The 16,728-nt window shown below is 43.5% G+C and overlaps 1 protein-coding gene across 1 annotated transcript in view; it reads right to left on the bottom strand.

Annotated features, from left to right (window-relative positions):
* The window catches only part of ITGA9 (integrin subunit alpha 9), a 334,926-nt gene that overhangs the window by 125,150 nt on the left and 193,048 nt on the right, over positions 1–16,728 (bottom strand). The gene's annotated exons all lie outside the window — the stretch shown is intronic.

Below are 16,728 nucleotides of genomic sequence, written 5' to 3'. Positions count from 1 at the left end.
GTGAGGCATGAGGGGGTAGCTGAGGGTGGGAAGACAGAAAATCCACTGGGATCAGAACTATAAGCCTCAGGAACTACATTAACCAGCCATGCATTCTTGGGCAATCAGTTAGCTCCCATTGGCCTCAGTTTCCTCATCTAAGCAAAGGGGGATTCTGTGCTGCCTACCTCACTAGGCTGTTCTGTGGCGCATGTGAAATCTTGTACATCAACCTCGGGAAATTATAAGACATTTAATAACCTATACATAGAATTCAGTCATCCATTTATTCATTCAAATATTTTTGATGACCTACTGCATGCCAATCACTACTCTATGTTCTAGAGAAAGGGCAGTGAACAAAATAGAGTGCTTGCCTTCTTATGGCTTCAGGGAGACAGAAAACACATAAATAAAGAAGTAAAAAATACAGTCAGATTGTGATAAGAGCTATGGAGAAAACCTACAGAGGGAAAGAAGGAGAGAGAACACCAGACTGGGAGGAGAGTAGGTTGCAATTTTAAATAGGGTGGTCAGGGAAGCCCCACTGATGAAGTGACCTCTCAGGAGAAACCTGAAGGAGGAAAGGGACCAAGATGCACAGCTATCTGGGAACTAGCAAAGGAAAAGTTGTGCCTGGCATGTTCAAGGACTGGCAAGCAGGCCAGTGTAGCTTGAGAGGAGTGAGTGAGGAGGAGAATGAGAGGAAATAGGTTTAGAGAGGTGAAGGGATTAGGGGCAGGCAGATTACACAGGGCATTGCGGGCCATCATAAGGACCTTTGACTCAGATGGAAGCCCCCACAAGGCTCTGAGCAGAGAAGGAGTGTAACCTGACTTCCATGTTTAAGGGCTCACACTGGCTGTCATGTGAACAGTCTGGAGTGAGTGGTTGGGGGGCGGGAGGAGGGGACAGGGAGCCTGCTTAGGAGGTTCTTGTATTAATCCAGGTGTAAGAAGATGGCAGCTCAGACCATGGTGGTGGAAACTGAGGTAGTGAGAAGAGGTCATATGCTGGATATGTTTCAAAAGTTGTACCAACAGATTTTGCTCATGGATAGAATGAGGGGTGTTAGGGAAAGAGAGGAGTCAAGGATGGCTCCAAGGATTCTGGATTCAACAACTGGAAGGGATGGGTTGTCATTTATTGAGATGAGAAAGACCATGAGTATAGAAGGTTTAGCTGAGAAAATCCAAATGCCTATTGGAATTTTAAGAAGAGATGTTGAGACAAGGGTCTAGAGTTGAAGGGTATGGGCTGGAGATAAACAGGTGAGACAGACTAGAAATGATCAATAGGAAATGCATGTAGATAGAGAAGAGGTCTCACACTTAGGAGTTGAAGATGAGGAGGAGCCAGCAAAGGAGACTGAGAAAGAGTAGGTAGGCAAATAGGAGGAAAACCAAGAGAAATGGTATCCAAGGGGCCACATGCTTCAAGGAAGGAGTAATCAATTTTGCCAAACACAGCAGATAGGTTAAACTGACATGAAGAATTACAACTGGCCTTGGAATTAGCCATCTGGAGGTCACTGGTGATCTTGATAAGAACTGCTTAAGTGGAGTGATGGCGATGAAAGCTTGATTGGAGTCGGTTTAACAGATGTAGGAGGAGAATAAATGAAAACAGTGAGTACAGACAACTATCTGGAGGAGTTTTCCTGTAAAGGGGAGCAGAGAAATAGGATGATAGCTGGTGGGGGAAGCGGGCTCAAGGGAACTGTTTTTTCTTTGTTTTAAGATGGGAATTACCATAGCATATTTGCAGGATAATGGGAAGGATCTATTAGAGAGGGAACAATTAATGAAGACATGACAGGGCACAATTGCTGGATGGCCTGCTGAACAAGTGGAGCGGCTGGCCTTTGCTGGTATGAGGTGAGAAAGTGGAGCATATGGCATAGATGCGTTAGTAGATGGGTGGGACGAACAAACAAAAATTTCCTTGTGATTGCTTCCATTTTGCAGTGAAATAGAAGCAGGGTCAAAGACTGGGAAGGGAGAGGAGGAGGAGGGAATGTTTGAGGGGTGAAGAGATGGAGGGAAATGGCAGCCCAGGAGAATGGGTAGTGAATGGGCCATCAATGGGACGATGGTGGTGACAAGAATGATGACAATGATGAAGATACACAAGACTGATGATTATTATGTGATGTAGCTTTGGACAAAATAAACTCACATTGGCAAATCAGTTAATAGAAGATACGATCAAGCATACCAGGGTTTGCATAGAGGACAATTGTTATTTTGGGCCATTCAGCATCCTGACACCTTCCTGTTTGGGGGAAGTCTCAGGATAGGTAGGAGGGGCACATCAGCAGAAAGGGGGCAAATCTTCGCTCTCTCCTCCTCTTGGTCATTAAAGTGTGGGCACCGGACTAAGTGCAGTCATGTGATCTAAAGGTGGTCAAGCGGCCTCAGCGTGGTGACCAGAGGACCCCTAACCGGGGCCATGAATTTTGAGGGCTGCACAAAGACACCAGGGCCCTTTGAGATCATCTGAGGTGGTTGCACAGGAGTTGAGAGCCCAGAGACGGCATCCTGAGCTAAATCTTGCCTCTTTTGTTTCCTACCCACACTGGTTCTCCAGCCTTCCCGCCTATGCTTTGAACCAGCCCATATCCTTCCAATAAATTCCTTTTCTGCTTAAAGTAACCAGCACATGTTTATTGTTGTTTGCAACCATTAATACAGCAGGAAACAGAATAATCCAAAATCTCAGTGGGCTACAATACATTGAAACATGGGCTTTTTTTTTTTTTTTTTTTTTTTGCTGAGAAAGATTCTCCCTCAGCTAACATCCACTGCCAATCTTCCTCTTTTTGTATGTGGGTCGCTGCCACAGCATGTTCGCCAATGAGTGGTGGTGTAGGTCCGCACCCGGGACCCAAACCCGGGTCACCAAAGCAGACCATGTGGAACTTAACCACGAGGCCACAGGGCCAGCCCCTAAATATGGACTTTTTGGGGGAAGAATCATCATTATTCATCCATGAAGAGAGGACTTTACTTTCCTGAATGCCTGGCACGTCAACAAGAATAACGTGCAATTAGAGATCTGATGGTCTTGCTTTTGGAAGCAAGAGCTCTAAGGATCCAAACAAGATGTGAAAAATTAACTTAGAGAAAAGTTTCAAATTCTTGAATGGCCTCCAATAAATTAAGACCCTGACCTCAAGCTATTGTGGCAATTATTTATTATTGTTGGCCATTTTAATTTTAAACAATTGATGGGTTATTTCTGTCCTCCTGTTTGCTTTTGTAAGATTAAAGAGTAATCCTCAGGCCTTGAGGAGTTATGAGAGAGAGCTAACCTTGCTTTATCTTGAAAAGGAATTGCATAAGCTCTCACAAGTAGCCCAGTCACCTCAGAGAGTGTCTATAGTTCCCAAATGGAAAATTAAGCAGAGAGACAAGAGAGAAAATCCCAGGACCGTAGGGTAGGGGCTGCCTCCTCATTCCAGTTTTTTTGTTCATGTGATCAGCCTTCTCTCCTCATGTGTAAATGGCAAGGGATCAGGCCAGGGATGGCTAACCTTCTGCCAGCCCCTAAAGCTCGGGCCTCTGTCACTTAATCATGCAGCAAAGTCATTCCCAGGATTTCGAAGTCAAGAGATTCAAACACGGTTCTGTGATTAAAGGAAGCCAGGCACCTTCCAGGGCAGAACGTGATCTCAGACTTTTTAAAAAGAGAAATCTCAAAGCTGTCTTCCCTTTTTCTTCACAGCTAAAAATTTATGTACAAAACAGTACATCTCTGTTTCCAAAACTATTCTTAGAAATGAACTGAGATTTAATTTGCCAGCATCATGCTGGGTACTTTTGTACATGTTGTTCTTCTGAAACCTTACAACACCATGAAAGGTTCCCGATGTTAGTGCCGTTTTTAGAGATAAGGAAATTGAGATGCAGAGAGATAATGGTGACCACCCAAGGAACTGTGCTGGGCTTAGAACTCAGGGCCTCCTTTGTCTTCAAAGCCCATTCCTCTCCATCGTAGCTCACGTTCTCCAGCAGCTTGCCTGTCACACCCCAGGAGGCCCTTTCTGGTCTCCCTTCTGGGTGAAATAAATCTCCCTAATCTGGGCTTTTCCAGCCCCATAGGCTCCACCAATCTTTCCCGGCACTTCTCAAGGTTGTGATGACACATTTATTTGTGTGGCTATTTGATTAAGGACTATCGCTCCCCAACTAGGATCTAAGCGCCAGGAGACAGGGACCCGTCTGGTTTTGCTCATCACTGAATCCCCAGTGAGAGTTGTGCCTGAGACACAGTAGGTGTTCAAGGAATTCTTGTTGAATGAATAAACATGCACAACAGCCCCACAACAGACCATCAGCTCAACCTTTGCATGTCACAGATGAAGACGCTGAGCCCCTCAGATCTTGATCTAGGTCACTCAGCCATGTAGGGGCTGAGCTGGAGCTGGTGCCAAACTTCCTTCGGCATGAAGGCCGTCTGAGATACAGCTGTTATATAAACTCCATCTCCGTCAGGAAGGGCTTTGGCAAGAAATGTCTTTTCATGATATTTGAAAAAATAAGACCTCACGAAGACCAACCTCTCTGACAGGACTGCTGAAAGAGTAAAATGATCAGGGACGGGGTTTTTGTGCCAAATATTCCAGAGGTGCTTACTTATTTACTGAAGAACAATCTTTATAATTTTCAAGGAATTTTATTCCCTGAGTAATTTTCCCGTTAATTCTATTTGCTTGTGCAGTCTTTTCAGTGGGTCGTATTACTTTGTACACCAATTACTCGGGTGTACTTTTATATGAAAAGGATTATTAGGAGTCAACATAAGATACAAACCATACAGTTTCTATAAAGCATATCTTACAGCACATATACAGCCTGCTGGAAACATATTGTTCCTTTGTTGTCAAAAATACAACTGTCCCGTGGGCTGACCCCGTGGCTTAGCGGTTAAGTGCGCGTGCTCCGCTACTGGCAGCCCGGGTTTGGATCCCGGGTGCGCACGGACGCACCACTTCTCCGGCCATGCTGAGGCCCCGTCCCACATACAGCAACTAGAGGGATGTGCAACTATGACATACAACTATCTGCTGGGGCTTTGGGGGAATAAAAAGAGGAGGATTGGCAATAGATGTTAGCTCAGAGCCGGTCTTCCTCAGCAAAAAGAGAAGGATTAGCATGGATGTTAGCTCAGGGCTGATCTTCCTCACCAAAAAAAAAAAAAAATACAACTGTCCTAACACACCCTTTATAGCAGTGTTTTTGACATGATGGGTTTATATTTAAGTTTAGCACCAATTCATTCAGTACTCCAAACAGCAGATGATACTCCTGGCATCTTGGTAGCTGTGTGACTGAGGATTGCTGTGGAACTTGTTCTCTGTCCTCATTCATCACTGTACATTAAGAGTGGGTACCATTCAAAGTTCCTTATTGGTAAATGCAATAGATTTCCATATCAATGATCGTATGCTGAACCACTAAAGCCTCCAATGCAAATTCTTACCCTTCTGCCATCACAGAAACAATTTTATGAGGGGATAATTTTTTTGTGAAGATGCTAAGGAAAGAAATTAAAGCAGCTGGATGGTGTTTAATAACTAATTTTCCACTAGATCTTTTTAGATCTTCCTTAAGTCTTAAAGATATAAACCACGACCTTATTTAAACAATTTGCAGTTTTAATCTATCTTTCATAAAATATGACACTTTTATTTTCTTTTGCTGCTAGCTTAAATCCAGCCTGAATAAAGGATACTAAAACAGGAGTTAATCAAGTGCATACCAGTCACCTGTCTTGAGTTTACAAAAATTCCTGTTATAGCATTATTATTGATATTAATTTGCCAACCACAACTACATTTGATAATGACAAGTAGCATAATAGTATAGGGCAGCCAAATCTACCCATTCTTCCTTTCCTGACTTCCTCCTTCCATTCTCCCTTCCATCCACCTTCCTTTTTTCTTTCTGGTCATTTATTCATCCACCACCTTTTAAAACTAGCTTCCCAACTTAGGCACCAGGGGTATAGGTCCCAGCTCTCAAGTTCACAGACTAGTGGAGGAGAGAAACATGCAAGACATTTGCTGATGTCAACATGTGCTAACTGCTGACCCACAGGGATAAGGGAACATCCTCATGAGACCCCTTATGCTATGAGAGTACAAAGAAGGGATTCTGTAGGGGCAGTGGGGGTAGGTGAGGAGTATGGGGGGGTGGTATTAGGCAAGGCATTACTAAAGAGCTGAACCATGAGCCCTACAATTAATGGGATGATAGCCCTGTCAACAAAAATCTTGCTAAGATTGATTGTCCACACACATACATTCACATGCACACACACACACACTCTCTCACACTCTCTAGGTTTTCCATTCACGGAAATCATATTTAAAAGTCCACTGCGATGCAGATTATATTGTCCCATAGGAGAAACATCAAAATTGCAGGCAGCAATCCTGAGTAAGGATTTGGCAACCAGCATCTCAGATATCCCCAACAATGTGTCATAAAAGCAATGGCATACATTATAGCCACTGCAATTTAAAACCATAAAAAATGCTTCCTATTCTTAAAAATGGGCAGACATCATAAAATCTGAAATGGAATTTGACAGCTGGATGGGGGCTCATTTGAGTCATCATTTTGCAGATAAAGGTCCAAGTTAACCACTTCCCTGAGGTCATTCAGCAGATAGTGGCAGAGCCAGGCAACCCCCCTAACTCCTGGTCCAGTGTTCCTCCCTCTGTTTCCATTGCTCCTAAAGTACATAAAAATAAAACAAAACAGTATAAAATTCACATAAAACTTATTTGGCTATAGTAGGATGAGAAATGAAATTATTAGCCTTCTTAGCATTTAGAATATTTAGAATATTGGAAAGTGTCATCTCTTTACAAAAGCTATCTGAGGTGCTTATTTTCCCTCTTGACAAATTTCCTTGAAATTGGTGGAGGTATTCGGGATGATTCCAGATGCCTTCAGCAGCTCTATTGGGCAATTTCCTTCTTGGTACTTTGTTGACAACTATCAGAGCTTTTCAACTATTAGTGCTTAAAATTACAATCACGAGAAAAATGAAACCACAGTTGCTCATCCGATGTCTTCCTATGAGAGATAGGAACACAAAGTACCAAATAAACTGATTATAAGGTGACGGAAATATACCACAAAGCTGATAAGACAAGCCATGCCAAAGGAACAGGTGCAGAATGAGGTGCAAGAGAAATTCAGGGGAAAGAAATCACTGTAGATTGACGTTCTCATAAGAAGTTCCCTGAGAGAGGGAGGAATTGAACCACATCTTAAAGAATGAGGAGCATATGGGTGGGCAGAGAAACAGGAAGTATATTCAAGGCAGAGGGAAAAATAAACATGGGTAAAAGGATAGAGGAGACTCAGAAATAATATGGAAAGGAGCACAAAAAGCACAGCCCTAGCAGTAAGATCAGCGGGAGGCAAGCAGAATACGTAGGATGCATCCAGATTCCCATAGATCTTGAATGTCCGAGTTTGAGGTTGATCCTCTACTGAACTTAGGCATGTTATCTTGAGTCCCCAACGCCAGATGTGTTGCAAGTAATTTGTTAACAAATAAGAAGGCACCAAAGTGAAGGTATTATGAAATGTAGTCGGCTATGGGTGGTTCTTCCCCTGTCCCCAGGGTCTTATTCTATTTTTGTTAGAGGACTTTTCTCCGCAGACCAGCGAAGTGCCTAAGAATTAAACCCCTGACATGCACTGTAGCAGCCCTCAACCAATTGCTGATGGGAAGTGGCGTATAATTACCCCTGCTCTCTCGCTTATTGGGTTAGACAACTCTGAAGTGCACGGTCTTGGCCTGTGCTGTCCAGTGCGGTAGCCACTAGCCACACGTAGCTTTTGATCACTTGAAATGCAGCAGGTCTGAATTAAGTGTAAAATACACATCAGATTTCAAGGCTGAGCCTGATAAAATAAAGAATGCAATCTCAATCATTATTTTAACATTAATTAAATGTTCAAATAATTTTTTGATACATTAAATATTTGTTTTGCCAATTTCACTTTGATTTTTCAATGGGCTACCAGAAAATTTTAAATTGCATATGTGGCTTGCATTATTTTTCTATTGGTCAGGACCGTTCTAGACTCTTAGTAAATTCCATGTATCTTACTTTTAACAATGTAATATAATTGATTTGTGATTCATCTTCAGTGGTACATATTGGCTCACGTTACTTGCAAAATGGAGGTCTAGGGAAAATAAAGTAAATTTGGGTAAAAATAAAATTGAGTATTGAAAAAAATAAGATTGATAATATTTAGCTTCTAACTCACTTGCTTGTAAAATGCTGTAATGAATATTGTGAAATGCCAAAAAAGAAAAGGCACACCACATGTGTGCTTTTCTTCCCCACAAAATAATTCTGAGTTTCACCAACATCTGATGCCCAAAGTTGTACACGGTGCAGGTGATCCTCAACAGTTACATGTGGTGTAGTGGGAAAAAGGAAGCAAGCCAGACGGACCTAGGCAATAAGGAATGTCTTAGGATGGCCCTCTCAGAAGCAGACTCTCAGGCAGGTTTGAGAGCAAGTCTTTTATTCGGGAGGTGGTCCCACAAAACACCAGTAGAAGAGGGATGGAGTGAGACATGGAAGGTCAGGGAACCAATAAAGAATGTGACATCAAGTCAATTACCACTGTGGGCACCTGGAGAGTCATCTTGCTGGGGAATTCTGGGAAACAGAGTTATCCCAGCTGCACGGTGAGGGAAGTGGTTCTGTGCTAACTCCAGTCAATCACTGGTTGAGGGCTGTGGAGGAGGGAGGGCATCTGTTCCCAGCACCTCTACCTGGAGGGCAGAGCAGGCAAGGAGATGCAGTTATGGGAGCCAGATACCAGGCCAGCACATAAGGGTAAATGGGATTTAAACAGCACTGACCGTGCCTGCTGCAAGGTCCTATGCCAGCTTTATGAATGAGAGAACAATCCAGCAAATGAGGCCTGTCACTGACAGATCAGATCAGTCAATCCTATTATCTCTGAACATCTGGAAGGGACCCAAGTCCCTGGGGAAACCCCATCTCACCCGTTGTGATCCTTTTTCTGTTCACTTTTCCTTCTTGAGCAACTGTCACAAGGATCCATCTCAGGTGCCACAGTCTTCATTTCTATTGATGGTTCCAGCCCACTCATGCCTCACAGTCCTGCTAAATGTCAATGTGGGTGACCAAACAATCCCCTTAACCAGGGCTGACTGTCAGTGGGTTGCACCAGGGGTGCTGTGCTGGCTGTCTACGACTGGCAACTGCTCTTAAAGGTAGGTATGCCTATGCTGTGAAGGTTAACTATCTTGAATATTTTCCCTGCCCTAAACCAGTGCACCTTACGGTAAGGTACACAGGACATTACCCTTGCCAAATCTGAGGGGTATATATTTCTGAGCTTCTCCAGTGCAATCCACTTTGGAGAGAATGACTAGGGACCAATTTGAGAAGATGTAGATGGCAGCAAGCACAAATTTCTGAGCCCACCCCTGCAGGGCCTGCACTCTGTAAGGGACTGCCCTCAGCTTCCCAACTTTGGAAGGCAGCTGCCGATACCTCCAATTGTGTTAGGCACAACAGTGTTTGCACCATTTTGTCGCAGAATGTCATTATGGTGTTTACTCCTCAGCCTCTGTTCACCTCTGTGGGCTGAGAGCTTTTACAGTCAAGCCTACTGCTGCATCCGAGAGTTGTTTCATTACATTACAGAAGCATCTGCATTCAAAGAGCCCTCTGTGTGACACGAATTATGGAAAAATAGTGATCTATATAGAAAATTAGTGATTTATACCAACAACATAAAATCCATTCTCAAAACCCCAACATTTCTATGTCTCCAAAGAATAAAGCTGCCAACATCAGCCTTTAGTGGTATGATGCCAGGGTGAACGCCCTCATCAAAATCTGTACACACTGAGCATTATGAAGGCCAAGCCATGCCCTGGGGAGTAAATGATAAAAATGCTCCATGATGAAGGTAGGGAAATATACCCATTTTTCTGGTCATGTGTTATAGGGCAAAGTTTAGGGACTCATGGACTTTTAAAACTGAAAAGGACCTCAGAATCAATTACAGACCATCCTCCTCCCTACTTTGCAGACAAAGACATTGAGCACCAAATAAGGTAAGTGGCTTATTAACTTATTTGGCAACTAGTGGTGATATCAGTTTACCTAGTGGCTGTACCAGGATTCAAACCCATGGTATCAGTTGAGGTCAGACAGGAAGACAGACTCCACGCTGGTAGTTTACTAGAAGGGATTAAAATGGAGAACTAGGTACAAAGGTGCCAAAAGAACAAACGAGGAGAGCTGAGGAAAACCAGAAGTTAGAAGCAACTATCATGCCTAGAGCTGGGGGGACCAAGGAGGAGCAGTTGTGACCACAGCTGGGACTGCCAAGAGGGAGGTGAGAGCTGGAGAGGTAGCTATTGCCAGAATGCTGCTTAAAGTGGGTGGGGTTGGGGGAAATATCTTGACTTTTCTCCTCCTCCCTCCCTCCAATCTCACGCTAGTTCTCTCATTGGCTAAACTTAACAGGAAATCTGTCAGCAAGGGATTCTGGGAAATGGAATTTTCTGGAGTCAGCCCCTTATGAGCCAAGCAGAGGGAATGTGGGCAATGGATTAATGTACCATGTTTTCAGATTCTTAGTCCTTTTCTCTCAGCTCGTAATAAGTAGGAAAGCTACCCTTTCCCCAAGACACAGTCATTCTCATGTGAAAGAACTCTGGACAATTAAACCTTGAAGTACAGCAAGGGACTACAAAGGAGTCATTTCTCATGGAATGTTCCAGTATAAGTTCCGAAATTTCTCTATCCTACAAGGATGGGAAACTGTTTTGGTCTTGCTGGCTTATTTTAGTTAGTGACTGCCTATTACTCTGGATTCCTGTAGATGTCATTGAAACATCAAGTTATTTTCAATCCCAATACCAATTTTCACTGCTGTGAAAAATCAGTAAAGTTTCCTAACTTATAAGGTTCTAGCTGTCATGGGAAATATTTAGAGATTTATTTTACCAACCAAAAACACCAAAAAAAGACATCACTTCTATTTTTTTTTTTTGTAAAAGAAAAAAAAAAATCACCAAGAAATATCCAAAAAGGATATTGTACCAAAAAGGTGCAATTCTAAATATATTTAAGAAATAAAATCTAATCTTGTTTTATCCTTTAAAATACTCTGTAATGACGGGAGTTGTTACTTCCACCCAATTATTAGTCTTGTCCTGTGGTTATCCTACGCTGGCCCCATAGAAACACGAGTCTCAGACTACCTCCTATGATTTGGAGCCTCAGCCCTGAACCACCTGCTCTAACCCATTTGATGTTCCTCATGCTGACTTGCTCAGGATCCTCTCATTTTACATCCTATGACATGTTTCTCTTTGTTCAAAACTCAGTGCCACGTGTGAGACCAGCCTGCTTCTCAGGTGTGCCCACCCCGCACTACCTCTGTCACCACTCAGCTTCTCCTCCAGCTGTCTTGCTTTTGGTTTCCCTGGATACACTCCCAGTCTTCTGGATGGGCTTCAGCTAAATCCCCGGGGTTGATGAGCTTACACAGCTTGTCCCAGATCTTCACTAGCATCTATCTGAAGATTTGCCTACTTTCAAATACACTTAAAAAAAATCTAAAGAGCAACAGTCTACATTAATTTCTGCTTTTGTTTTAAACTCATAACTTTAAGTAGCTTTAATAGTCCTATGGTTTGTATCCTCATACACCGGGTAAACCAGTAATACTATCATTAAATGGAATATGCTATATGGATGGATGGATGAATGGATGTAGGTTTTAACCTTCTCCAACAGTGGATTATTATGCCATATAGTTTGAGATGTGCTTCACATCTCACCATGCTTTATAAATCCCTTTTAATCATGCAAAACAGACCCACATGGTTATTAACCCCAGACAGAGATCACGAGGCACCTCTGTAAGGCATGTCAATTAAAGTTTACAGTGGGTCAGGGAAATGATTCCTGGGGCTAAATTTCTGGTTTGAAAACCAGAAATACCTCTGTCTCCCTCATATGTACCCACCTGGGCCAGTTTTATGCTTATAAAGTGAGAGAAAATCATTTACTAACGTGATGTGAGCCAAAATAGTGTTTTCCCTAGCAACACTCAGATAATTAACATGAATAATGTGCCACTTAAAAAAAAAATTACATGCCTATATCCTCACTGACTTTGCTTGCATCTATTTGGCCCTAGCTCTGGCTCGTTTAATAACTCATGTAGTGGTAGAATCAGTATTTACTTCACAGGCCATCCTCTTTCTAACGAGGCAAACCTGGGAAGCCAGAGGGCCCTCCCTGGCCCTCTAAGCAGCTCAGGCTCCCTCCTCTCACCCCATCTGTTTAACTGTGAAAAGAACTGCTGGTTCCCAACTAACAGAGGAATTCAAATCCTCATCAGCCTTCACTTTAGGAGTAGTTTCCGGAATCACTAAATCTTAGGACATCTGGAACAAATCGGGTTCACTCACTGCAACAACTGGATTAAAGACAAAGAATACTTTCAGGGACAGAGGAATTCCCAAGATCTGTGGGCTGCTCAGAGGTCTGATGTCATAAGACAGGGGTGATGTGCAGCGATGTACGACTTGACCCAGCAATGGCGTGGTGCCACACATAAGGTGCCTGTTAAACCCGGCCACCACACACTCAAAATGTAAGTTGATCTGCATCTCACAGAAGCTGGCAGGCCAGACAACTCAAGAGAACCTAAGTCAGCAGGGCCACCATGGGCCCTCATCAAATAACTCTGTCACGGCCACAATTTTTCTCTGCTTCTAGCTCGAGAACCATATGGAGGACATAAATGGTCTCAGACAGTAAAACATATTGAAATTACAAGCCTCAATGGATTCTGAATCTTTTATCCAGTGAGGTGAGGCAGCCATAGGGGAAAGGAGAAAGTAGCTCTTCCGACCTGGGTCCTCTGGATCTCTGGAGTCCTTAAAGGTAGAAACAAGAATACACACACCAGACGTAGCACTTTGAAAACCTCATGAATGTGCCCATTTGTCCACAAAGTGGCTGCCACAGTCACCACAATGCCAAGTTTCTCTGCTTTGGGCCTGAAACACTAGTTTTCTTGAGCTCATCAAAGCTCTGACAGCTACCCGTGGCTTTAATAAACCAAGAACAAGGAACGAATGTTTACTTCATTATCAGTGTATTGTAGATGCTGGAAGCCACAGAGTCAGAGAAACACTTCCCGCAGTGGCTTCCAAGTTTGGCCCTATATTAAAAAGGAAAAATGTAACATGACAACAGCCTTATAATGAAGTCCCAATTCTGGATATTTAAATAAAAATCTTTTGTCTACTCCAGTAAGCAGAGGAAAATATTTGCTTTTCTAATATGTTTCTTTTCCTACAGTCAGGGAAAACCGCTAGAACAGAGGTTTTTAACCTATTTTTGTGCTACCAGATACACTTGGCAGTCTAGTGAAGTAAATGGACCACTTCTCAAAACAATGTTTTTAAATGCATAAAATGAAAAATAGGGTTACAAAGAAATCAATTATACAAAAATACAGCGATAATTATATTTAGCAATGTGTGGTTTAGTAATATGTGTTCTTTTTTTATCACACATTAAATAATAAGATTTGGCAGTAGATCTAATAACTACTGTAACTTTGAAATAGGGATGAATGTAAATGATATTTTGAAATATCTGCAACACTGTAACTTGACATGAAAATATCAGTGATTTCTATGTGACAGTCACAGGTCCTGCTAATATTACTGTGCTTTGCTGTCCACATTCACAACTGAATAAAAGGCTAAATTTCAATTTGAAGTAAGTGAAAATAAAGATGCCATTGTTTTCCGATCCACGTTCACAGAGCCCAAGAACTCTGCACAATCACCAAGGGGACATGGACCTAGGTTAAGGACTTCTGTCCTTTGGGAAGGTGAGAGGGAGGGACTGATTTAATGATGCCAAGGAGAGGCCATGTGGAGGGAGGGAGGGATGCTCAGCCTCTGACCCCAAGAAGAAAGGTGAAAAAGGGCATTTCTGAAAGATGCATAATAATATATTTGTACCCACTGTTGATTTCATTCACCTCATTTCTATTGTTCCAGGACTAACAAGGAGCTTTCTTTAACACTGAGGAACCTGGGGAGGCTGGTAAGGGAGGTGCATAAATGAGAATCTTCTCCATCTTTGCTTAGGTGGTTAAATTGTTTGTGTTCTTCCACATCAGAAAAAAATTGAAATATTTAAAAATTTGTCTTTCATTTTTTTCTTGAAGAAACACAACTGTCAACTGAAACAATGGCATTTGCTTCTTGTTCAAATTTCACTATTACAGAAAACATTCTCAAAACAGAGCCCAGGGCTCCTGGTGAGGAGGGCCGATTACTCCACCTGAATACCAAGTGTTCCCTTGTGCCTTGAGCACTGTGGCTGCTTTCAGTTCCCACCAGTGAGGACATTTTGTGGTGAAAGCTGTCGCTCACAAGGGTGTCCCCTCTCCTTTCATCCCTTGTGTCTGGATAGTTTTCTTTAAAAACAAAGTCCCAGGGAAGAAGCATCCAGAAGTAATCCTAGAAGACACAAAGTCCCACTCAACACCCAAAGGGACCTCCTACACATCACTCCACAGGTCTGGTTTTTAAAACTCCCAAAGACACCCCCACTCCATGGGGGCCAATAAAAAGCCCATTAGCAAGTGTGTCCCCTCACTAATATCTGATAAATACATTGGATTTGGTTTCCTTTTGAAACTCACAGTCCTAAAAAGAAATCAGACTGCCTAGCCAGGAGATCTAAGAACATAAACAAAGAGAACGTGAGGTCTAAGTTCTATAGCGTCTCAGGTTGGGTTCCCTGGAGGCAGTCTCTGACAAGGATTCAGGTGGTTTATCAGGGATGCCAGGAGGAGCAGGGAGTGAGGGAAGCAGAATGGGGCAGGGAGGAGCTGAGCAAGGCTGTGGTCTTGGGTCGAGTCTAGCCTTGGCCTGACTCACAACAGGGGATCAGGAGCACCAACCACAGCATGTAATTACTCACACTTGAGACAAGGGGGCTGGCTTTTTGTACCCCAAATTAGTCAGTCATTGGCTGAGGGCGGCCCCTGGGTGTAACCTCCCAGGCAGAGTGACTCCCAGGAGGCAAGGGCCATTCTCCAGACTAGAGGAGGACCAGCTGTGAGCTCGCAGCAGCCAGCACTTAACGGCAGCTGGGAACGTGGCACCTGTGGAGTAAAAGGGATCTGGGTGTGGCACCAACAGCATCCACCCAGCCTCGTCATTTTCGGATCGAGATCACCTGGAATGGAGTCAGGGAAGAAGGCTCATAAAATCTAGAAGTTCTTGACTCAGTACTGTCCCTCTTGCTGCAATCGCAATGAACCGATTATGAGCAGTTCATATTATACCCAAATCTGTCACCTTTGGCTCTGGGGTAAGGGCCAGTGACCACTGCGGACAAAGCAAAGGGATTGTCCCTCCTCAGCCACAGCTGTCTTGGGTTTTTCATCTGTGGAGAGCAGCAGGGCCGCTTCCTCATTCGCCTGAGGTTGTACCAGATGGCCCAGAAAAAACTGGAGAGATGCTAATGAGAGGATGTGTACACAACAACAAGAAAAACGTGTGGGGGAAGATTTATTCCAGAAAACAAAACAACTGTGCATCTTCAGAGTTTGGCTTTTCTTACAGTAACTAAGTCTGCTCCAGGATGGGCGAGTCCAGTATTAGTGGCAAGAGACCAAAAGCACAGTCACACAGAATAAACTGCAACAATCTTAGCAAAGAGAGCACGTGGCTTCCCGTCTGCTCTTGATTTGAGAGAAGGGGGGGATCCAGTTGCTACATTCTCTTGATAGGTCCTTTTCTTAGGCTGAATTTCCAGTGAGAAGGTAAATAGCCATATGATTTTGACCCAGCTGGAAAGATGCTTACACATAAAACCTCCAATGATTGGCTATATTTGGAAGTCAAGGAAAATACTACTGTATAAAATTTTATTAGGTACACCCGTGAGGTGGACCCAGACTTCCCAGGTCGCTCAGCTGGGAGGCCAGCTAGGAGCACATTCCCAGCCTCTTCTGTGGTTGCCATGGTTACTCCCCAGTTCTGCCTTCAAAGCTCCTCGACGGATTCCCCATCCTCTCACCATGCCGATGGAAAATCTCGGTCAGTGTCTGCTTAGCAGGGGGAAGGCTATCCCTGAAATCCAATAATTGTTGGCATAGATTTCTGCTGCTCATGTGTGATGGGGCTCCGAAAATGAAGCAACCTCCACTCCATGTTGTGAGTCCACCCAACAAAGGAAAACGGTCAGTTCCTCGGGTGGTGGCCTGCTGTCCCCAGCCTCACACTGAGGCTGGCAGGCCATGTAGGAAACTGCAAATCAGATCCTCCCTGAGATAGGAAGGAAGTTCCTCAAGTCATTTCTACCCGGTTAGGAGCGTGTCACAGTGGGAGTGAGAGGCCAGGTTTCCCTAGCTGCCATGGCTATTTAAAGACAGAGGCCATGGGTCTAATGACTAGAACATTGGACATGAACTCAGAAACCTCCCAGCAGGTGTTTTTCCTGCCACTGCCATTTCACTTTCTTCTTGACCTCAGATAAGTGACTCAAGTCCCTGCCTATCAGCTTCCTGTTCTGCACCTGAAACACTATGGCTCCCAGTACATACATGAAAACCACCAACAACGAAGAACCTGTGAGCTGGGCTTGCTTCTACCCTGCCTAAGTTACTTTGT

Source organism: Diceros bicornis, chromosome 2 (assembly GCF_020826845.1).
Source record: "Diceros bicornis minor isolate mBicDic1 chromosome 2, mDicBic1.mat.cur, whole genome shotgun sequence".
NCBI lineage: Eukaryota > Metazoa > Chordata > Mammalia > Perissodactyla > Rhinocerotidae > Diceros > Diceros bicornis.
The sequence above is the reverse complement of the archived record's forward strand: the minus strand, read 5'-3'. Positions and strand labels throughout refer to the sequence as shown.